Source organism: Anolis sagrei, chromosome 4, assembly GCF_037176765.1.
Source record: "Anolis sagrei isolate rAnoSag1 chromosome 4, rAnoSag1.mat, whole genome shotgun sequence".
In the NCBI taxonomy this organism is placed as follows: Eukaryota; Metazoa; Chordata; class Lepidosauria; order Squamata; family Dactyloidae; genus Anolis; species Anolis sagrei.
The window spans coordinates 35,098,995-35,124,749 of record NC_090024.1 but is presented as its reverse complement, the minus strand read 5'-3'; the positions used below and the strand labels follow the sequence as shown (position 1 = coordinate 35,124,749).

Genomic DNA, 25,755 nt, shown 5'->3' with positions numbered 1-25,755 from the left:
AAATTTGCATATCATTCTTTTTTCTTTTTTTAACCTGACAGGTACCAATTTACAGGTAGTGGTCACGTTATGCCTACATTCTTATTCTGAAATTCTGGCATCCAGATGTCAGTAATTCAACTTAGGCCTGAGAGAAAACAAAACTCTGTGGCTGCATATGGTTATCACAATGGAACCATGGTTTATCATGATGGGAATCAGTTTAGAGGCTTGGGCTCCCATGCTCTCATATCCCCCATATATCTCCACTGCAGCCATGAGATCAGAAGATTTTGCTTTTGATTTCTATTACCCACAGCTTATCATTTTATCTGAAATCCAATAAACCAGTTAATTTTAACCAGCACTCAGAACAAATGCATAACAATAGAATGTGATTGCTCTAAGGCAGACCTGCACAACATGTGATCCGGGGGGCGGATGCAGTCCTCACAAAGATTTGGTGTGGCCCACAGAGGTTTTGAGCCTAAGTCAGGGTCCCCCAAACTAAGGCCCATGGGCCGGATGCAGCCCTCCAAGGTCATTTACTTGGCTCCTGCCCTAAACTTTAGACTTAGGGTTGTATCAAATCTGAAACAACTTGAAGGCACACAGCACCAACAATCCTAATTACCGTATATACGCGAGTATAAGCCGACCCGAATAGAAGCTGAGGTGTCTAATTTTACCACAAAAAAAAAACTGGGAAAACTTATTGACTTGAGTATAAGCCGTGGGTGGGAAATGCAGCAGCTACTGGTAAATTTCAAAATAAAAATAGATACCAATAAAATTCAAGGCATCAGTAGGTTAAATGTTTTTGAATATTTTCCATATTTCAAAGAAAAACAGTAAACTAGCTTAGTAAGTGGAAAAGGAGGGTCAACAAAAACAACATGGTCTCAACAATAACTTTATTATTGTTGTTGTTATTTATTTGTACCCTGCCCTGTCTCCCCATGGGTACTCAGGGTGGCTTCCAACATAGTAACAGGCAAACATTCAATGCCTATATAAACAGAAAACCATAAAAATTTTTAAAAAATGACAATAGTAAACATTGTACAATAAGTTAAAATAAACAGTTGCATTAAATAATGATCATCAAAAGCAATTACCAGAGGAGGAAAAGTGTCATATCAGTTCCCTTTCGCCTTCTCTCAGGCTTCTCCTATTGACACAGCCTAGAATGGCATTGGCCTTTTCAGCTGCAGCATCACACTGTTGGCTCGTGGTCGACTAAGACTGTGCAGGAAAAGCACAATCAAAGCACCCCTGACAGATGACCACCCAGCCTCAATAATAAAGAGAGTTGGAAGAGACTCCTTGGGACATCTAGTCCAACCCTCTTTTCTCTTTGTGCAGCAAAAGCACAGTCAAAACACCCCTGACAGATGGCCACCCAGCCTCGATAATGATGATGATGATGATTATAATAATAATAATAATAATAATAATAATAATAGAGTTGGAAGAGACCCCTTGGGCCATCTAGTCCATCCTCTTCTCCCTTTGTGCAGCAAAAGCACAATCAAAGTACAGCAAAAGCACAATCAAAGTACCCCTAACAGATGGCCACCCAGCCTTAACAACAACTATAAAGAGAGTTGGAAGAGATCATTTGGAACATCTAATCCAACCCACTTCTGACTTTACCTCCTCCTCCCTTGCTCCCTGCATGCCTTCCTTAGCTGCGGTGGCAGAGGAGGAGGGTTTGTCCACGGCCTCGCTCTCCTCCTCCCTTGCTGCAGGTATGCCAGTGGCAGCAGCGGTAACAATGGCAACAGAGGAAAGAAGCGGGAAAGGCATGCGGGGGCAAGGGAGGATGGAAAGGTGTGCGCCTCTGCCCCCTCCTCTCTCGCTCTGCATGCGCCATTCTCAGCAGCAGCGGCGGGAAAAGGCATGCACGGGGTGAGGGAGAATGGAAAGGTGTACACCTCGGTCCATGCTCACCTTCTTTGGCTGCAGCTGCGAGCAATGGCACAAGATCAGATGTGAACAGACAGTCGCCATCTCAACACAGGCTTCTCCAACCATTGCATGGCTTATTGAACCCAGGCTGGAGGTGTCATGATCTTTCCAGGCTGTCTCTTTTTTTCTTTTGGCTTTAGGTTAGCCAGGTAACTTGCAGGGAATGGGAGTCGACTACGAAACAGACACAGAAACCGAAAGGAGGGGAAGGGGGGGGAAGCTCCCACTCTCTAAGACAGTTTGCTCACAGCCTCGCTCTTCTCCGGCCTGCGGGGGGCAAGGGAGGAGGTGAGGGTCCTGGCGGAAAGGCATGAAGGAAGATTTTTTTCATCCCCATGCTTTGTCACCAGGACCCTCACCCGAATATAAGCCGAGGAGAGGTTTTTCAGCCTGAAGAAAGGGTTGAAAACCCCGGCTTATAGTCGCGTATATATGGTAACTTGACTCTCTTATCAGCAAAAAGCAGGTGCACGCTTCTGATAAATACTGGTACATTCATGTTGGTTAAAATGGTTCTTCATTTTAAATATTTATTGTTTTTCAAAAAATTTTGCACTACAAATAAATTATGTGCAGTGTGCAGAGGAATGTGTCTGTGCTCCTGTTCCAAAGACTTCACCTCACCCTTTTGATAACTGGCTTTTGGAAAATTTGGCTTGTTATGGAAACAAGGATTGGTGATAAAGCTTCAGTTGAGGCACCTTTTCCCCATGATAACTCTTCAAGGAGAATTTCACTTTCTAGAGGTAGATTTCTCTCAGTTCTTGTTGTCCCTCCCCCATTTGTCAGTCATCTGTTTGTAACCCAGGGACTGCTTGTACACCTATGTTGTGTTAAAATACTAGGGAAGCTAGTGAGACAAACTTATCTGCTCTCCCCTTGTCTCTGTGTTTTGCTGTTTTCACATGTTCAGTAAGTGATTCAGGAAGCAACTATGGTGTACCTTGCATTTGTAGACCAGTCTATGCATCTATTGTAGGATCACCTACAGCAGAATCCCATTAGTTCTCAGCTAAAAATGTTACACTGTGTAATGCAACCTAATAATGAGTGTCCATTTTTCTCCAGAATTCTTCAGCGTTGTCTCAATGTAAATGTTTAAAAAACATTCTAGATAAACAGAGAAAAAAGCGAGTTGGCATAAAACAATTTGGTACTGTTTCATTATCTGGGCGGAGGCCATAAGGGAGTGCTAGAGAGAAAAGGATATAAGGGTGGAGGGTGGATTGAAGGAGTTAAACCATTTCCTCCTTTTCCTGTTATCTCCCCCCCCCAAAAAAAACCAAACAAACACACACACACACCTATGCCGCCATCATGGAAACAACCCTTGTTTATGAAATGGGGAAGTGGGGAGAGGAAATAACCAGCCAAAATGGTGAAATGGTTTCCTCCTTCAACCCCCCCCCCCAATAATATGGACTATCCTTCTCTGTCTAGGCTCCCTTTTAGAATCTGCCCGGATAATGGAACAGTACCTTCAATTCTGTTAAAAGGAATTCTTTGTCAGAAGCTTTGTTAACCAACGTAAGTTGGTATGGTATTTTCAAATGTTGTTCCAAAAGGACTACAATGTCTTTCTCTTTCAAATAGCATTGTCTGTGTTTGACACCCTTTATTCAAGTTTAGCTTAAAGAACTTTTTGAACACTACTCTTTTTCAACATAGAAAAATGTAGATCCAGGAAACTGCAGAGTAGTCAGCCTGACATCAAAAGAAAGCAAACTCTAGAAAATATTATTGCATATCTAAAAAATAATGTGCTCTGTTCAACAATAAACCTTGTTTTTTGTTTTGGTTTTTTTTTTAAAAAAAAAGGAATTGATAGTTTGGTGGAGACTATGAGAACAATGTATATCTCTCAGGTAAACAATTCAGGCTTCCTTTACTTGATGATAAAATCATTGAGTAGGGAGAGTATCCATACTCAATAAGGGTTAATGGTTCATCCTCTTCCTAAAGAAAATTAATAAATACCATACAAGAGCAAAACTCAAAAGGTCATAAACAGACTAGAATGCTGGTTCAAAAATAACATACTCAACAAATGTAAATGTAAATGTTTTCATTTATGTGCACACATACATACATGTTTAAGATAAGGACAGATGAATTTCGAAGCAATACATATGAGAGGAACCTAGGACTTTTGGTGGATCAGAAAATGAAAAGAATTTTTTAAAATTACAAAAAGCAGATTTTTTTTCTAAACTTAGGGTAGAGGGGAATTGTTCCTAACAGGGAGACCATTCCACCAGAAGACTTCACTGACTTGAGAGGATGAGGATTCTCCTTTGGAGATACAGAAGCAGAGATGATGCCATCTGTCAAGTGAAATTGAAATATATTCTTCTTGTTGCGTGCCTTCAAGTCAGGCATATAGCCGGGGGGGGGGGAGCGCTTGAGGGGCTTCAGCCCCCCCCCCCCGAAATTCTCATGGTGGTCCGCGAGAAGGCCTTACTGGTACACTATTTAAACTGTTATGTTTATTCAAATCATGATCTGATCACCATGCTCAATGTATCCCATATGCATGGGAGTATTGGGGTAACGATACAAAAGGTTTGCTAGGGTAGACCCTCTTTCACTCAGACTCAGCCCCCCCTGAACCAAACTCACCCCCCCCCTCCCCAAACAAAATCCTGGCTACGGGCCTGCTTCAAGTCATTTCTAACTTATGGAGATCTTAAGGTGAACCTATCATGGGGTTTTCCTGACAAGATTTGTTCAGAAGTTTCCTTTGAGAGAATGGGAATGTGATCACCAAGGGTTTCCATGGCTGAGTGGGGATTTAAGCCTGTTTAATAGTCCAGTGCTCAAAACACTATACTATTCTGGTTTTCATTAAATATATTGAACATCCATTTCTGATATTGAAAGATGGCAGCATATTGGTTCCTTCAGCTACCACTGAATCATGAAAAGTAAGAGACAGAGAAGAGAATATAGCACCACAAAGTGCCTGGCAATTTATCATTTACTTAAGAGATTGCTACCCACTGTTTTTCTAAGAAACTCAGGGCAATGTTCTTCTCTGCACATTTCATCCCAAATTCTGTAGAGAGACTGGACATAGACTGATCCAAAGTGAGTGAAGTTTACTGCTATCCATTGTAGCCTTGATGATTTGCAACATAATCGGGGTTTACTCAGAAGTAAGCCCCATTAGATACTGGATTTTACTTACAATTGTGCACAAGGGAGGAAGCAAAAATCATTCTTATAAGTCTTCTTTTATTTTGCTCAATAGTGTGTCTATGGGGGTGGGGGGTGGAGGGAGTCAAACCTTTCCATCTGCATGCCAAAGACATATATAGGTGCATTACATATAGGTGTATCTTAGATTAAGCCAGAACTCTAAGATGTAGTGTTGCATGCAGATGTTAAATAAATTAGAGTTCAGTCTGGAAACATCTTCAAACAGGGAGTCTGCAGAAATACACTAAACTCTCTGGCAACACACTTCTGTACTTAACAGTGATTCAGCACCCCTGAGCAATTACAACATGAAACATCACACCTCCGGTTTATCATTTGGTTTGGAGGACAGCCAACTTCACTCAACCACCACCACTGGTAATTTAAAGAGCTAAACTGAGAATAAACTAAATATAACAACACAAGGGGATTACAACATTTCAAATGTTTTAGGGAAAATTCTAAGAAGAAGAAAGGGTCTTGATTGCCTTGAGGCATGAATTAATATTCATAAGCATAGAGAAAAAGCCAAGTTTACAAAAGAATAGCTACTGCAGGAGTCACTAAATCACATCACAGCTTTGGAAAGACCATGCAAAAGCTCTCCTTTTCAAAGTCAAACAAATCTGTAGAAAGATTCAATGGATTTTATCCCCTCCTTGACACCCCAAAAAAGTTTTACACCAGTAGAAAATGTACAGGAAATAGCACAAACAAAAAAGGGAGCACAATTAGTGCAAGCAATATCTTATCTGAAAAGTCACAATGAATTATTCAACAATTTATGAAATGTCTTGCAAAAGCATAAAGTATAGTAGTGGATCTGACATTTGGTAAAACAAGGATCTGCTCAAGGATTCCAAAATGTTCAAAACTTTACAATATTGGAATGACACCACCAAATACAGCCTGTTGAAATAGTATCTTTTGTATTAATAAATGGCTTCAATACTATTCCTACATTATTTTCCTGTTCTTACACTGGGGTAATTCTAATTGGGTGGATCCAGACTTATGCTGTAATCCCATACTCACTTACTTGGATGTAAACTCCCACTGAATTCATTTGAAGTTTCCACATATAGGATTACTCTTTGATGTATAGGATTACCATGTATAGGATTTTTACAGTATGTTAGTTGATCTTAGGTCACACTGAAGTATGTGGGCCAAGTTAGTACTACTTAAGTCCTATTAATTTTCAAAGGAAACTAAATTCAACCAGCATAATTTGTATCAACCCAATAACTTTCATCTATCATTACAGCTAGCCAGCTGAAATATACTATTTTCCATTAAAGAAAATGAGTCTCCTCCTTTTTATAGTATGTTATGCCTTTTCTCACAGGCATCGCACAAGCAAATTGTGTGCAATGGGTCTCATATTAGCTTTCCATATTTCCAAAAGGAAGAAATAATGGATAGTGACCTTTCTGCATATCATTTTTCATTTATTTCTTTATTTATTTCATATACTTGTACCCTGCCCTTCTCAGGGCAGCCTCACAGCAAACATCATTCAGTGTCATCATAATGATAAAAACAATCAACAAATTCATTAAAACAAAACATTAAATAAACAGTTGTTAAAACACGCCAATTAAAATCCGGGTCCAGGTCAATTCATTGTCACTTCGAAATTGCTTGTGTCTTCTTCATACAAGCTGCTATTCAATGGTCAAACACAAAGTCCCACAGCCAAGTCCCGAGTTCCCTTCTAAAAGACAGGAGGGAGGTGGCCAATCTGATGTCTTTGGGGAGGGAATTCCACAGACGGGAATTCTTACATGCTTACAGTTTAAAATTGCCCATTATCTAACCCTAAGCAGTGTAAAGATGTATAAAAACAATATATTCCCATTTATGCTGATATAATGCTCGCCAAAATGAAACTAATATTCCAAATTTAAGAAAAGTACCATATATAGAGTATTATACAAGGAATATTAGACTATATACCTTTATGTGTGAAAAGGCATTCTAGTCTACAAACAGATCAATATCCAATATCACTGTAAGAAAGCAAAACAACAATAAAAACTCTGCATGCATGCATTTCTTTCTTTTCTTTCTCTCTCTCTCTCCTCTCCCCCTCCCCAATCTAATTTCATTGGCAAGGGATAGTCCCCAGAGAACAAAGAGAAGAGAGAACCAATTATATCCAGAGGCTGGTTTCTCCAAAATGAAGGCATCTGTTCCATGCCAATGACTTCCACATAGAAGAAAAACAGAACTTTGAAGGCATCTGTGTTCATGGTTGACAGTCACAGATCTTAGGGACTTCTATAATTGCCCAGCTGCAAACATAGATTGCTTACTTCTGCTAATGCTGCTGTTACTGTCAGCTGATCTCATCTCTCTCTCTCTCTCTCCCTCCCTCTTTCTCATTCACACACATAGAAAGATTAGTGATAATTTATAAAGCAAATCAGAGATAACATCAAGCTGTCCAATCTGTTTTACTGTTCTTACTACTCTGATTTTTTTACACCTGCACTTTGATATACCTGAACATAGAGTTCTCCCACCTCTTGCAATAAATAAGTCAAAGGTGTGTGTTTTATATGTTCCTTCAAGTTGCCCATTGACTTATGGTGACCTTGTGGGTTTCATAGAGTTTTCTTAGGCTGGGAATATTCAGAGGTGGTTTTGCTAGTTTTTTCTTCTAAAATGTAGCCTGGTGATCGTTGGTAGTCTCCCACCCTAGAACTAACCAGGCTTCATCCTGTTTAACTTCCAAGACCAGACAAGTCCTGGTGCCTTTAAAGTATTTAATACATACATGTTATGTTTAGATTTGTATTCTCCTTTGGCTTAGAATGTACTATATATAAAAACAGAATTGGTATGCAGAAACAGAATCTATGTGAGTATATAGCCTCCATACTGTACAACCGAACCTGGATGCATCATTACATAATTCTATTCTCATGCCAAGGGTCACTGCCCAAATGCCATTTCCACAGAGGATGTTCTCACATATGAAGTTAGACTATTTAGTCCAGTCTTGTTTAATATGAATGGCATTTACTCTCTGGAGCCTTTCCTATTATACTTCTATTATGATCTTTAAAACCAAGTAAGCAAGTTGTTGCAACAGCATCAAGTGAAATCAGGGCATGCCAGGCATATCTTCTATGTCAGCTAGCTACTTCCATCTCATCAGAGTTACTCATTCTATAGATTCATTCACTTGCCCTACAATAGATACTGCCCTCTGTTAATTTTGAATATGACATTCTTCAATAGCTTCTGAAACGAAGGTATTTGTAAATTGACTATAGTATTTCCTTTAAAAAAACACTTAGGAATGATTCCCAAAAACTTTTTATTATAATGGATTGTTCCAATTGTATTTGTTATGGAATAGCTGTTGCAATTATATGAACAGATAATTACAGGAGACCAAGAAGGGGAAATGGGTATGAGTCTATTGCAGCCTAATACATATGTATACAAAACTTTGTGTGTGTGTGTGTGTGTGTCAGGAGCAACTTGGAAAAACTGCCAAATTGCTTCTGGCAAGGATGTTGCCATGGGGGTGCCCAGATGTTTTACCATTCTGTGGGAGGCTTCTCTCATATCCATGCATGGGAAGCTGGAACTTACAGACGGAAGCTCACCCTGCTCTCCAGATTCGAGCCGCCAATCTTTCGGTCAGTAAACCTGCCAGCACAAGGGCTCCTCTGTGTAAAAACTAATAGCATGTTTAAAGAGGAATCCCACCTTCAATTTTTCTCAAAAGCAAAACGATAGGAGCAAAATGCCAAAAGGAGCATGAGCATATGATGAATCCACCACGATATTGTTTCATCATAGATGATGAAGTGCATAGAAAGGGAAAATTATTAATTCACTGATAGGTAATTCAAAAAAAGTGATGTTTGCAGGGATGTGGATGGGAGGGAAATTCTGTATCTATTGTTCATCTCCCAAGACTGCTAACAAAGCAGAATGCTCTTTTGTAATACCCATTGCATATGTTTGCAAAGCTTGTGATATATTTTGAAGAAAAAGTACACCAAAAGCATGCATTTCTAAAACAGCACCCAATTTTTAAAAGTGTGTTTGTAAACACATGCAAACATGGGGACATTTTGAAAAAAATGAACACAAGAATATGCACCAGTCTTGAAATCCAAAGAGAATGGGGACATCACAAATAAAAAATTGAGAAAATCAGCAAGAGAGGGGACTGAGAGATTGATATTCCCAGTGCTCTTTAATGAGTCAAAAACCATGCTAATTTGGAAGGGGTATTATGATAAGAAGGTTAGATACATCTTTTCTGTATAGGTCCATTTTGCTCATTCTTTAATATCAGGATTGTATTTGTATCAGTCTAGATAGTGCACATAATGTGGGGCTACAGATAAAAAAATGCACTTGTTTGATTGGACCTTGAAATTGGATGAAAGCTAGAACATGGCCATAGAGCCCGAAAAAACTCACAAGAACCTATGGATGAAAGCTGTTGTTAAAATTTTAGAAACTTTCAGATTAATAGTTCAGCATTCCCACAAAGAAGCCACTATACTTCATATAGATGAAATCCTGATTCTGTGAAGCTTAATGACAAAATAACACTTTTCTCTACAGTCTTAATACACTCCCTTCTCCCTATTGATGTTTGGTTGTTGTGTGTGTGTGTGTCTTTTTAAAAAGCCTAACCAACAATCTGGCGCCATTGTTCATAAATGTCTGGCAATGTTATCAGGTTTCTGGCAGCTGAGCAGCATAATCGCTTTGACAAACAATCCTACCTGGAAGTCCCTTAGAGCACGCTTTCTTAATCTACCGTAGCACTCTTCCCAAGTTTCCTTTGCAGAAGTATCACTCGCTGTCTCTCCTCTGAAGGAGTCCAATTATCTAGCGCTGGAGTAACAACTTGTCTATCTTTAACTATCTACTTTGAAGATGTTGTTTACAGTCATTCCATATGCGTTGTGCTACCTCATTCCACAGTGTGTATAACACCCAATAAAGGGTGCATCTACACTGTAGAATTAATGCAGTTTGACAACACTTTCACTGCCATAGCTCAATTCTATAGAATCATGGGAGTTGTAGTTTGGTGAGGCACCAGTCTCCTTTGGCAGAGAAGGCTAAAGACTTTGTAAAACTTCAACTGCCATGGCAGTTTGTGTGTGTGTGTGTGTGTGTGTGTGTGTGTGTCAGAAGCGACTTGAGAAACTCCAAGTCTCTTCTGGTGGGAGAGAATTGGTCATCTGCAAGGACGTTGCCATGGCAGTTAAAGTGGTGTCAAACTGCACTAATTATACCGTGCAGACACACCAACAGACCAGCGTTGTGTCATGGTTTGAATGCTAAACCAGGACTCTACATTCAAATCCCCTCTGAGACATAAAAACTCACTAGATGGTCTTGGCCAAGTCACATACTCTCAGCCTCAGAAGCCTATAATAGGAAGCCCTGTCTTAATAAATATTGCCTAGAGAATTCTATGATAGGATTGCCATAATTTAGAATTGACTTGAAGGCACATAATAAAAAGTATACTATTATTAGTTAAACTGAATAGAAACATCTTAGACTTTCATGCTCTGACTTTTCCTTGCCAGACTATGTTAGTTTGATAGAGCATTAAAAGACAACCTATCCATTATCATATGATCTCCATTCTTCAGGTCTTCTTGTCTAGAGAAAAACCACAATAACTTCATTTGCCATCAGATAACACTTTTGAAAACATATAGGTGTATCAAAGCAGACACTAACGGTTGTTTGTTTTGCTTCTTTTGCTGTTTCCAACCCTAAACAAGTGTAACAGGGCTATTCAAGTGTCAGCATGTAAAATGGTTGTATGCATTAATGTAACCTGTGAAATTGTACTCCAATTCCTGCTGCTCCCAGGCAAACACAGGAATGCTGTACTGAAAACAGAACATCGGCCAGACAATCCATTGTGGAAAGTCTTTTGACCCATCGAATTGAAACATGACATTTGAACTACCACCTAGGGAGGTGACTCTGCGGTCATCATCAGTCAGGCAAGAAATGTAGTCTATAAGCTCTTCAGATGAAGTGAATCACAAAGGGAAACTGGTTGGTGGTAATGACTGGTACTTATGCAAATTGCATATTAACATCCAGCCAGGCAGACATATTGAAGGCTCCTATAGCCAGGGAGCTTAACTATAGGTTCTTATGGCACTGATGTGGACAGTGAAGCTACTTTCTCCAGTGGTGATTAACATTCCCAGGGGCTAAAGCATAGCAGAGAATAACCTGTTGGAACCAATAATTTAACATTTGATCACTGCAACTATCACAGAGCAAACAACCACCCGGTGTGCTTGCTTGCGACTGCTGATTAAGCAGATTTACTCCACTAGATGGAGTCTTGGCTATAAAGGCAAATTTGCAAGATTTTGCTTTGAATTAGAAACTCTGATTCCTTTGCAGTGCATCCTTTTCTTTTAAAGGTTTCCATTCCAATATCTAACTGAAGACATACCAAGAACATTAAAGATACTTCCATGCTGCATTCAGTTTAAGATCCCAGTTTTAGCACAGTTCCCTGCTCTTTTCATTTTCACTGACTTTGCTGATAGCACTATTTTAAATATCTTGAAACACATTTTATTAATTCAGTAACACTAATTGTATAGTTATCCGGGTATGTCAAAGAAGAGCATTAAAATTGCTACTTGCAAACTGTACAGATTTCTGTTTTCAGGTCTACTTTATCTTTTAGGTCAGTGGTTCTCAACCTTCCTAATGCCGCGACCCCTTAATACAGTTCCCCATGTTGTGGTGACCCCTAACCATAAAATTATTTTCGTTGCTACTTCATAACTGTAATTTCCCTATTGTTATGAATCCTAATGTAAATATCTGATATGCAGAATGTATTTTCATTCACTGGACCAAATTTGGCACATATACCTGATATGCCCACATTTGAATACTGGTGGAGTTGGGCGGGGGGCTAATACTGATTTTGTCATTTGTGAGCTGTAATTGCTGGGATTTATAGTTAACCTACCATCCAAGACCATTCCGAACTCCACCAATGATGGAATTGAACCAAACTTGGCACACAGAACACCCATGACCAACAGAAAATTCTGGAAGGGTTTGGTGGGCATTGACCTTGAGCTTTGGAATTGTAGTTCACCTATATCCAGAGAGCACTGTGGACTCAAACAATGAAGATCTGGACCAAACTTGGCACAAATACTCAATATACCTGAATGTGAACACTGGTGGAGTTTGGGAAAAATAGACCTTGACATTTGGGAGTTGTAGTTGCTAGGATTTATAGTTCACCTACAATCAAAGCGCATTCTGAACCCCACCCACAATAGAATTGGGCCAAACTTCCCACACAGAACCCCTATGACCAACAGAAAATACTGTGTTTTCTGATGGTCTTTGATGACCCTCTCCGACCCCCCCCCCCCGGGCGATCCCACCAGGGGTCTATACTCAAAGGTTGAGAAACACTATTTTAGGTCATATTTTTTCCTCATTGGTTTGAAATGTTTTAAAATTTTAAATATCTAGCTAGGCTCTATAATTTCTAACCTTCACTTGCTTTTGACAATCCATGTCCTGCACATTTCATAAAACTTGATTAACAACATGGCTGAAGAGGATGTTTAATGAATCCACTCAGGCATAATTTAATCATTTTATTTAAATGTATTAAAAAGTTGCTCTGAAAGCGCTATTAACTAAAATACTGTTGATTACCTTCCAATTTTGATTTGCTAGTATAATAAGAAATAGGCTACACTGTATTTCATTCAAGATTGGAGACACAGCAGAATCTGAATCGTGGTTTGTTACAATAAATGTTAGATTTCAGGACACCGTATAATTTTAAAGGATTATATTTCACTAATATTTCCCCCCCCCAAAAAAAAATTAACATAAGTTAAATAATATTTTAATATGTATTGATAAAAATAAAATATTATAACCCATCACGATGAGGTCCTAACCACATAATGCTGTTTTTCTGATAGAACAAAAGAATTTTTTTTAAGCTTGAACAATAACGCACATTAAACAAAAGCAAACATAAAGCTAGAGATTTTTTTTTCAGAACAGACTCCCCCCCCCCCCCCATATAACCCACTCACATTAACAAAAGATTGCAGTGGCTTGCAAATTATAGGGTGTTATTTTTAGTGGAAGTAGTTCAATATTCATATTGCAGCAGATGTAGCAGTTTAACAAAACAGCTCTTCAAATCCTGCACAAATTGAAAACAGGAAAACTGATTGCATTTTCTCTTATCACTTTCCTTTTCTGAATTGACACTTTTGGCCTTCTGAAAATTTACACATGGCTTTCATCTCAACAGCACCTGCTGATCAAACAGAAACCTAACGTTTTCATGAAAATGGTATGAAGGACTCATTTTCTCCTCACCATCTCATGGGGGCATCAGTAGTCCACTTCATGACCACAATTGGTATATTATTATATGACACAATATGAATGCATTTTATATTTCCATTTATGTTTTTTAAAAAAGGTTAAATCAGTACTGATAGTTTTCATATTATCTCTTTGTCTGCTTTGAATTAATTTCTGTCTCCTTGCCTGCCTAACTCTGATGGGTTTTTTTGTGTGCTGTCAGCTCAATTTTACAGAACATCTTAAAGAACTTGAGATAATTAAAGTTACTATATATTTCACAGTCAATATGTCTTCAGTATATATACATGCACTTAAGATAGTATATGTAGTCATCAGAAAAGTGGGGAGAAACCTAGACCATTATATTCTCTTTAGGTATAACCTTCCTCTTTACCATCAGAAATGGATCCTATCTATAAACAGACACTGATAGGAGGCCCTGGTGATGCAATGGGTTAAACCCTTGTGCCAGCAGGACTGCAAACCGACAGTTCAGAAATCTGAATCCAGGGAGAGCGTGGATGAGCTCCCTCTGTCAGCTCCAGCTCCCCATGCGGGGACATGGGAGAAGCCTCCCACAAGGATGGTAAAAACATCAAAATATCCGGGCATCCCCTGGGCAACGTCCTTGCAGACGGCCAATTCTCTCTCACCAGAAACAACTTGCAGTTTCTCAAGTTGCTCCTGACATACAAACACACACACAAAACCAGACACTGATAATGGAAATCCCATTCGAGCAATGTTTTTGGTTTTCATGAAACTAGGAAGAATTCCGCCTTTGTATTTATACATAGGTGGATTTATATGTTGTCTCCCAATCACTCCTAAAAGATGGATTTATGTGTCATCTCCCAACCACTCCTAAAAGAACACTGGATGCTCTCCTATGTAAACACAAGTGTGCCATCTACCATTATCCTGTACACTTCCATGAATAGCAGCAATGGCAGGTAACGTATTTAAGGTATAATTAGATGTTCCAATTATCTTCTGCACATCACTTTTGAAACTGATCGCGCTCCATACTTTCCCAAATGCTGTGAAGCCATCCATTACTTTTCTGCTCCAGTGATAAAGTAACTTGAAGGCAAAGATGACATACAATAATATATGTGGCACTCTGCCTGTTGGTTTCTGAACTTGTGTTCCATCATGCTCACTGAGGCAATCATAAACCTGAAATGTCAATATATTCACTCAATGGAAGTAAAATAATGGGACTCTATTCTCTTACCCTATTGATCGGCTGTTGTCAACAAGGATACATGTCCTGCCGGCCCTCTTGACTTTAAACAAATTTTAATTAGGCTCTTAGCTACTGTCTCTGTGTCCAGCTATTTAAACAGCTGGCCAGGTGCAGTAACAAGAGAAAGGTGCTTATACCCCAAATGCATTTGAAAGTAAGGTCTATGGTTAGCACAAGATTTCAAAACATTTTTGCTTAGGAATGGGGCTAAGGTTTTCTTTTTAGCCACAGAGTTTGTTTGCATATTTTAGATACCCAATTCTTTCCTTCTAAGCATTATATGAAAATTAAAGATGTATATAATTTGTTTATAGACGCAAATTCTAAAAACTAAAAGCTGACAATGCTAAAAACAGTAACCACAACTGATTTTTTTTAAAAAATGGAATTTATGAAATCATATATGCAAGCCAAGCATAAAATTCAAATAAGAAATCCCCAAAGGGCTGCAATGCTAAGATGTTAAAAGAAACTAAATCCTACTAAAGTATCACAGCTTTCTCGTAAGTAAACATGCAGAGCACTTTGGAATTAATTGTATTTATTTATTGTGACAGCTCCTGCATCAAAACAACCTAGGTAACTGGCATGCAGACCTGTCAGTAAAGTTGAGGTGAGGGGAATGAAGTGCCGCCCCCCCCCCCACACACACACACCCATTTTCACTCCTCTTTTTTGCACTGAAGAAGAGAGTATTTCCAACCCATTCTCACCTAATAAAAGAGCTAATCGAGTTGCTATGATGTTCAATTTCTCTCTCCATTGAATGGACTTAAAGCCTAGTCAATAAATAATCTATTCTTCCCCAGAGGGAGAGAAAAAAACATGCACTTCCTTTGCTTTATCTTGGATGTGGTTTTTAGAAATCTCTTCAACCCATTCCGACTAACCAAATTAGCCCAATTAAAGATAAGGTTGGAGCGGTGGAAAAGGAAGGAACGACTAGAAGAGAATAATAATCTCGCCTCCCCACAAGTCCTGTATGATTCTGGGGACTGATGGGGGAATGCCAGGCCAGGTGAGGTTAGATGCCTCATCACTTCACACAACAAAAGGCAGATCCCTCCCCCCCTCCTCACTCTGGGCTAATCTTTAAATGTAAATTCCCCACCAGCTAAGAGGAGAAGCAAGATAAGAGGTTACATCTTCACTTCTCGGAGCCTGTTATCGACTTCAGCATCAGGAGGAGGGATGGAGAGAGAGAGAGAGAGAAGAGGAGAAGAAGAAGGGAGAGGGGGAGAGAGAGAGGAAAAGAAGCCTTGCTCTCTTCCTCATGCCCCCTCTCACCATGCACCACCCCCCTCACCATGCATCCCCCCCTTTCCCATGCTTGGAGATTACCTTCTGGCTAAGGAGAGCACAGGCAGGGGTTGAGGCAGCAGCACAGCCAGGGCTTTGTATTCATTAAACACACATCGCAGCTTATCTGAAGTAAGAGCCTTGTCAGGATGACACATTGTGTGAGAGAGAAAGGAGGAGGGAGGGAGCAATGTGCATCAGGGTGATTACAATATCAGCATGGCCCAGATGGAGGCAGGAAAAATAAACAGAGAGTGTGAGAGGGAGAGAAAGGCACTGGCGGATGACCGAGGGAGGGAAGGAAAGGGGGGGGGCAACCTTCTCCAGGGAAGTGAGGAGTGCCAATCTGACAAACGGATGCATGCATACCTGCAAAGAAAGTGCCCATCTTTCTGGCTGGGGAGCTGTCATCCAGTCTCTTAATGCTCCTTCCAGAATTAACGTCCTCTGGGCACGTGGCCATTGAAACCCATTTTTTAAAAAATCACTGTCAGTTGTGGATTAGGTGGGTGAATATTTTCTGTTTCAAGCAGGTATGAAGTTGTGGTCCTGAGCCAATGCAAAGAGGGTGAATTTATTCCCTTTCTAGTCTGCCTTTCCTTCCAGGAAGTCAATATGATGTACATGATTCCTTTCTCCTCACTTTCCTCTGTTTTATACTCACAATAACCCTTCAAGGTGAGATGGGTTCAAAAATCACCAAGGTCATCCTGTGAACTTCATAACTTAGTGGGAATCAACCTGAGTCTTCCACAGTCTAGCTCAACATCTTGCCCAATGCAACTCACTGCCCATTTCCATTACCTGTTCTAGACATTAGTTTCCACTTATTTGCTGGTTCTAGAATGGTACACTTTGCCTGTCTGCTATCCAGGCAAAGAGATGTTATACAAATTAAAATGGGCAAACAAATCGCATCCTACCTGGAATACTTTTTGATTCAATACAGGGCCACCCTCTAAATTGTTTTCTTGTTATAGGGAAGAGGTGCTAAAAGGGGTTAAACGATGTCTTTTATGGGAAAGTTTTATGCTGAGGAAAAACATAGCAAAAATCAGGAATTTTGCTTTTAATTTGCTACCACTTTCTTTCAAACAAATATCTAGCAAACAACAATCTGCTCTGAGGGGCAAAGGAACAACAGAATCTTCAGAATCACTTAAAGGCACTACATGATGCAACCTTAAAATAGATATGCGACAAAGATAAGGATATTAAAATTAGATTTGTGATACTATTTCCAAGGATCCGTTCATACCACATAAATATAGCTCTATGATTCTACTTTAAGTGTCATGGTCACCTTACATGGAATCCTGGGATTTGTAGTTTTGCTGAGAAGCTCTAGTGCCTCAACAAACAGCAAACCTCAGGATTCCATAGGGTGAGGTCATGGCAGGCAAAGCAGGACTATAGTGCTGTACATTTCAGTGTTCATAGATCCTGATTCATTCACATTTGGGACTCTACTTTAGTCCCCTCCCCACCAACTCAATCAATCAATCTCTCTTTCTCTACACATCCGTCTTGCTCTTCTTGCTCTCCTCCCCCCCCCCCCCAATATTTCTTTAAATCCCAAACAAGTGCAAAGGGTGTTGATGCTACTCACATGACCAACATTAGGAACAGGGAATAGTTGTGGTTCTGATCCACCAGTCAAAGGTCAATGAACATGAAACCTATTTAAAATTATTCAGCAGGCTTCAATGGACCAATTATGAAAATCCAGTTTATATGGTCTCTCTTCACTCTTTGCCAAACCATTTCTTTAATAAGTCCAAATAATAGCTCTCTCATCAATTTCAACATAACTTGTGTGGTCCCATCTCATGACTTAGGGTGATGCCTAATACAGTGAATTCAGTATTTGAGCATTTGGCTGTTCCCTATTTGTTTAAGTATCTAATGAGCTTATGACATATCTTTAACAAAAGCCAGGCATACTTTCCGACATTGAAGTAAGTGTTCTTTTTTTCCCCGTTCTTTTCATAATGCACTTGAGCCAAATAACTCTCTCTAACTAACAGTAGTACTTTCCATGATAAATAGATGACTATGAGAAAGGGACATCACACAAAGCTGTTCTAAAATTGTAAAACAGTTCTCCAGAAAAATCCATGGAGAATAAATGCAAGTAGTAAGAAACTAATCAACCAAATGTACTAACAAAACTGATGTACTAGATAAATGTACTAATATCTATTTGATATGGCAACTAGCAGAGAAGCTTATGTTCAGAAGCAGTATCTATCTGGCTATCAGAAAAACAAATAGATAAACAAACTGGCTGGTCTTCATCTCAGCTTTTAAATTCCAGAGCATCTTCTAACCACAAATGAACCCATAAGGACTAGGTGTTTGTTTGTAAAGATGAGTCTTGTGGCTCATTTGAAACAGGGATCCAGAAATGTTAAATGGATTGTCATTTGGATAACATGCGAATAATATTAATTTACAGTTTGAATTTTGGGTTCTTCTTGAAATAAATGCAAATCAAATCAAAAAATAAAAAAACACACACACACACACACCAAAACAACAACAACAAACAAACATGAAAGAAGTGCTACGAATATGATAGCAACCTAACCAAGTCTCTTGGCTCCAAGGGGGCTTCACCTATGATAAAAAGCCAAAAGCTGAACCTTCTATCAGTGGAATGCATATATGTTCAGAAACTGATTCACTGTAATGAAATGCCACATAAAGAAGACTGTCATAAATCCTTCACTAATCCAATAATGCGAAAACTTCATGGTATCATTGGGACACAGCACAAGGCATGCGTTTTAATTCTTCATCCCTCTGAAAGTATAACAAGGCTTATGCTCACAATATTTACTTCCATAGAAGTGTTCTCAGATCAGAGCCTCACATCCTGATCTTCAAAAGCATCCCAAGAATTGCTTCAGAATGTATGGGCAATAAATTAGAAGTCTGAAAAGGAATAGAAGCACAACTGGGTTCAGCAAGGGTTTCTAAAGCAAATGTTATGCATTTAAAGCAACATCTGACTCTTTATACAATCTTTTACTCTCTAAACATTCTCCCGCACCTTCTGACCATCTTTTATAATAGCAATGTATTAGCCAACCATATCTGAAAGCAAACATTATAAAAAGGATGACAGGCATGCCAAAACAACTTCAGATGGATATATTTTCTGCAGTAGCAAATGTTCATATAGTACCTGTGCAACTCATGGATGGTTACAATTCTATCCATACTTAACTGGAGCACCACTGAATAAAGCAGATTTTAATTCCAGGTCTATATAGACTGCCCTATATAATCATATCATAACAATACAGGTGGAGAGGACCCTTGGGCTACTGCTTATCATCTGACAGGGAGGGAGCATCTTCTCCAAAGATTAATTAATAATATTTTTCATATTTTAAAAATATCCAGATCTAAAACAGAGGGCTGATATAAACTTGTATCTCCTATCAGGCAGATCTTACAGAAAACTGACATCATTCTAGAACAATTGTTTTGAAAACAGCTATTCATCTCCTTTCCTCATTTTTTTTAAAAAAGAAAGCATTATAAGCAAATGTATACCATGGTCAGAGTAAAAATGTGTAACAGATGAACCATTCATAATCACAGCTGTCTGAAAGTCCAAGCTTGAGGCTACAAATCTTAATTTCAACTGATTCCCTCTTAATAACGGGTTACCTCCTTATAAAGCAAGAAGGTCCATCTGCCTCAGGCAAAAGAGGTTTTGTAGCTGTTCTAATGCTTCAAAACCTAGCATTTCCTTTCTTGCATTGAGTATGTGAATTCTACTGTGTTATAATGTGAGAATACCGACATATGACCATTATGCCATAATACCTCATTGCTCAGCTCGTCATTACTTCACTTGTAATTCTCATGTTAATTATGTCCGTAATTACTATAAACAGATGTGGTAGAAAATTCATGTGGCCTTTTTATTGAGGAATACAATTTTTTGCCCCTTTTATGGTTAGCATGCATATGCACCAAAAGTCCTAAGTCAGATGGGTTGTGCAATATATATATATATTTATATATATTTATATATATGAAATATAATATGACTATAACTCTTGCATGTTAATAACATTCTGACTGCTGTGCCTTCTGCATGTCAATGTGCCCTTTCCTTCATTAAAATGATCATCATTCTCAAGATCAGTAAAATAACATACAAAGACTGTATCTACAATATACATCTAGAATGCCATTTTTATGCAGTTCCTTTGCATCCACCTTGTGTTTCACAAGTACAAGTGCAGGGCAGCCATACAGCTGTTCGTTTCCTTTTCGAAATTACTACTGCCCTTTGCACGTAAACCTCATTACAATAAAATCACTAGTGATTTCATTACTGGAAAGATTCGACTCAAATTACATTTCTTTGCTCCCCACCTCACCCCCAATCTATAAATTAGTTTGGACAGACAGGTGACCCTTTGCTTGGGCAGATGGCTCCTAGGGATGGCACAAAAGTAGCTCCTTCTGTTTAAACAACATGCAGATAACCTGCTCTATTCTTATCGCTCACAATTACCTCCATTATAGGGAGGCAGTGCTTGTTTTAATAAAACATCTACTGCTCTTCAAACATCATTTGAGAACTTTCTTATCAGCGGCAAAAAGAAAATAATGAAGATGGAAATCAGTGTCTTTCAGATTAGGTTAACAATGCATTCTGAATCAAAATAATTCTTTTTATCTTTATTCCCTTTTTTGTTTGCATAAGTGTTTCAGTAGATTTTGACTCTCTTAACAGAGCTGTTTCAAAATGCTATCGATATTTATTATTATTTCACTCTAAGCCTAAACAAAAGACAGCTTGAATTAGAATATAATCAGTCATTGTTTTAAAAAAGGGTTTCCAAATACGTTATCTAAAAGATATACAGGACACAAGCTCATGTTAAAAAGGTAATTTTTCCAACATATTTACATTCTCTGCCTTCCTGAACTTGCTGAATATGTTAAAAGGAATGCAGAGATTTAAGAAATTTCACAACAGAGGTCATTCTTTCATAAGAGACAGACCATTTACATTTTAACACTCCTTTCTATTACTCAAACTCCTATAACCACCCATTTCTTAACTCAAGGTTGAGTGAAAAGCCCAGTTTTTAAAATGATCCAGATTGAGCAAATCTATATGAAATAAAGTTTATTCAATACCAGGTCCTTGTTCTGTTTCTGTATCAACTTCAGCTGTTGAAGAAGAAAAGAGGATAGTACAGTAGTTAGGAGATGTTGATCTCCAAAGATTTTTTTTTTTTTGCAAATATAAACCATGCTATCACCACAACTATATTCCCAACCAATGTCTTTTCAATTAGTTATGGTAAGAGGACAATGGCAAACAAAGCAGAATAGCAAAAGTATCAGTTATGAACAGCCCTTCCCCCTCTGTCCCCAATGTATATACTACACAGATGCCAATTTTATTGTCAGGAGCTTCCTTGCTAGGAAAAGCTCCACAGAGCTGCAGTGATGAAGCCTTTGCATTCAGTGCGTGTCAGCTGAACTCCATGTCAGGAGGTGAGAAATAAGAGCTGACAGAGGAGGGTGCCTTGAGCTTGCTGACTACTGACCAGTGCTTCAGGTAGAGTCCTTCTCCTCCCCCTTTTCTATATAAACCCAATTCTCAGCCTAGGCATGATATGGGCTGAAGCATCCATGTTGTGTAATATTAAGACACCTCAGTGCAGAAGATACAGGGACATAAGAAAAGGTCTGCTTCTTGCTGCTTGGACAGGGTGTCAGCCTCCCTGGGTTAAATAGGGAAGGAGATCAAAATGAAACTGATTTCCCTTAAGAGATGAATGTCCTTAAAACAAAATGCATTAGAGAACAGACATTGGTAGAATGCAGTGGCCTTAAAATAACTGTATGCATTACACTGCAAAGCAGAACACTCTTATCTATCCACAGTTGTTTAAAGAACAAAACATTATTTCTCTTTGCTGTATTCAATGAAGGTTAGGTGTTGTATTAAGATATTTATATGACGTTTATACAATAATGTGGGGGTTTTTTTGTTTCAGTTTACAGTGAATTGGGAATAACACCTTATTCCATATGTCAGAATAGTAAAAAAAAACCTCAATGAAATTTGATACACTGACCCGAAAAGTTTCACGATCATAATGGAAAGAGGTGGCTGGCTTATGCTATGGCTTATATAGTCAACTGCCAAGCTGCAACAGTGTTTATGTATTTGATGATTTGTTTCAACGTTTGTCTCATGCTTGATAATTGGTCATGCACATTTCTTAGTAAGTCATTTTGAGATTGTTGAGAGGTTATCGGATCAGAGATGAGTTCTGTAAAAAAGGAAGATGCTTGCATAAGATTGTTTTTTTATAGCTGTACGAAATCATGTTTTTTGGTTTTCCTTAGGAGGTAATTACAGAATAATCTGAACCAGGCTTTCAGGTGTCCTTTTAAAAGGTCACACTGTTATCAGCTGTGGCACCAATATTACAGACCAATATGAACAGAAAATTGTCCATGCCATATTCTCTGTGTAACAAACAAGAAGCTGAAACAGAACTGGAGCAGATGTCTAACAATTCAGCATTAAAGGTATCCCTCTCCATACTACTAAACCTATTTTTGAAAAGATGCTAATTTTAGGTTTTCCATTTGACTGTTGAGGAGCAACGTAAGAATGTCAACCATAAGAATAGAAATATTCAAGATAAGATTCTCAAGCTGTTTAGATTTCTTTCTGATAGCAGTATCTACGATGCCTCTAGGTCAATAATAGGAAACCCTTTTCAATTAAAACGTGTAATTATTAAAATAGATAATCAAAACAGTTGGGTTAGAAATGAAGAGGGGAAAAATCTGATTTGGTCAGCAGCTCAGACCACCATCAGGGGATAAATCAATTTCCAGCAGCTGTGGACAGCCATTTAAGTCTCGGCCTGAACAGATTAATTAGGGGAAGCAATGTTAAAAGTTAAAGGGGTCAGAGTTACATTAAGTACATGGGTTTTTTCCCCTGAAGCAGTGCATTCCAAGACTCTGAAGTCATCTACCAAGGTGGGGGTCATATTAAAATGTTCAATTTTTTTTACAGCACGAATATAGAGTGTGTCTACACTTGTAATCCCATGGATGTTTATCTAACACTCAGTAGTATCACCAAACATCACAATGTACTTCTAAATAAACACAAAGTATCCCTGCACAGCTACTATTTTCAAATAGTTATATGTAGTAATTAGTTAGTTATATGTAGTAATTACTTATATGTAGTAATTAGTTATTATTATTTCTTTGTGTACTGTATGTTGACATTGAATTTTTGCCATTAGGGTGTTGTAAATTGCCTCAAGTATGCCCCCCCCCCCCCAAGGATGAGAAAGGTGGTATATAAATACAGTAAGCAAGTAAATAAATACACTATATTTTCTTTTTGGTAGGTCACGTATCTCCCTTGGTGTTCAGTAAAACAGTCAATATAGGAATATTGTATCTCAACAATCTTTTTTAGGCCAGAAGGTATACCCCTTTTTTAAAGGGCACCACAATATCATTTGTGGTGATCTTATTAGACAACGATTTGGCAGAAAAGGTTCATTCACCAAACACTTATAGTACTTAATTCCAAACTTCAAACCAGTGAAGGTGGTTAATATAAACAAATGTGCAGCCTTTGTGACATGTGTTAAAAAATTAGAAGTATCATGTGCCTCCAAGAAAAATGCTTAGAGTTCAATTCATGACAGCTACTCCTGACAGTGAAGGTAACTAACGATTACTCCTATACTAAACTTACCTGGGAGAAAGCTGACCTGAATTCAGAGTCTTACTTCTTTGGGCCCTTCCGCACAGCCCTATATCCCAGAATATCAAGGCAGAAAATCCCACAATATCTGCTTTGAACTGGGTTATCTGAGTCCACACTGCCATATATTCCAGTTCAAAGCAGATAATGTGGGGTTTTTTGCCTTGATGTTCTGGGATATAGGACTGTGTGGAAAGGACCTATATGCAATGAGGAGGAGCATGCTCCAAGCTGACAAAACTCCGTCCATCCCTGCCTCCTTTAGGTACCTGATGAACCAAAACAATCTGAATTGGGATTTTGATTGTCTTGTGATTCAAGTTCATATCAAAATCCCTGGAAGTTCCTGCAGCCTTTGATTATAATGTAATACATTGATAAGAAGCAAAGATCCTGATGGGATTTGTATTGCAAGATATTTTTTTTTAAAAAACAACACCTAAAATTTCCTGGAACTTGACAGCACAACAGGTGAGATTGCAATCAAATTGCATACCTCTACCTTACCTTAAATACAGATCTGGCAATAAAATAAGTCATACTTATTACTGGGCTGTCCGGCCATGTTCCAGAAGCATTCTCTCCTGACGTCTTGCCCACATCTAGGGAAGCCATCCTCACAACCTCTGAGGATGCTTGCCATAGATGTGGGTGAAACGTCAGGAGACAATGCTTCTGGAACATGGCCAGACAGCCCTGGAAAACTCACAGCAACCCAGTGATTTGGGCTATGAAAGCCTTCCACTATACTTATTATTGTTTCTACAGTGATTTGGGGTGCAGGGTGTCTTGCAGGTTTGATCTTGGGGCTGTCTGTATCTCAAATGGTGATATGTGACGAAATATGTGTACATATAGATACATATTATACATATATTTGTATGCACACTCATATGATAGATAGTATATATCAACCCACAGAGCCACCTAAAGAACAGGTTGGAACAAGCATAGGCAATCTTGGGCCCTCCAGGAGTTTTGGACTCCAACTCCCAACATTCCTAACAGCCTCAGGTCCTTTCCTTTCCCCCCTCAGCCGCTTAAGTTTTGGACTCCAACTCCCAACATTCCTAACAGCCTCCGGACCCTTCCTTTTCTCTCTCAGCTGCTTAAGCGGCTGAGGGGGGGGGGGAGGAGGAGGAAAGGGCCTGAGGCTGTTAGGAATGCTGGGAGTTGGAGTCCAAAACACCCGGAGGGCCTAAGACTGCCCATGCCTGGGTTAGAACGAAAGCAAATGCTGAAATGAGTCCTGCTTTCAGACTGAGCAGCTTTGTCCCATCAACACATCCTGGAGTCCTCCTGAAGGAGGCTGATTGCACTCTGCATGTGCTCAGAGGAACGCCGCGATGCCCATTCGTCGAGGGGAAAGGGACGGACAACCGAAGCCTAAACGTAAGCCTTGGATGAGGCGCTCACTAAAGCGCTGCTCCATCTCGGGAAGGCAATCTTTGCATGGATTGCCTTGGTCAAACTTTTGAGCTGCTTGGCCTCGGGCGCTTTGGAAGGAGGGGTCGGTCGGGGCAGAATGGGAGTCTCCTTGGAAGGAGACTCCTTCTTAGAAGGGGGGGGGGGAGGTCCCTTCGGAGACTTTTTGTAGCAAGGAGATTGTATCTATATGAGACTTCCTTCCTAGCCGGTGAAACAACGGAACCACCAAAACCAGCCCACAGAACCACCTAAAGAAAGACCCAAAGCCGACCCACAGAGTCACCTAAGGAGACCCAAAGCCAATGCACAGAACCACCTAAAGAAAGACCCAAAGCCAACCCACAGAACCATCTAAAGAAAGACCCAAGGACAACCCACAGAGCCACCTAAATAAATACCCAAAGCTAACCCACAGAACCACCTAAAGAAAGACCCCAAACCAACC

At 39.2% G+C, this 25,755-nt stretch overlaps 1 protein-coding gene across 3 annotated transcripts in view; it reads right to left on the bottom strand.

Annotated features, from left to right (window-relative positions):
• The window catches only part of RUNX1T1 (RUNX1 partner transcriptional co-repressor 1), a 164,410-nt gene that overhangs the window by 138,335 nt on the left and 320 nt on the right, over window positions 1-25,755 (bottom strand). The gene's annotated exons all lie outside the window — the stretch shown is intronic.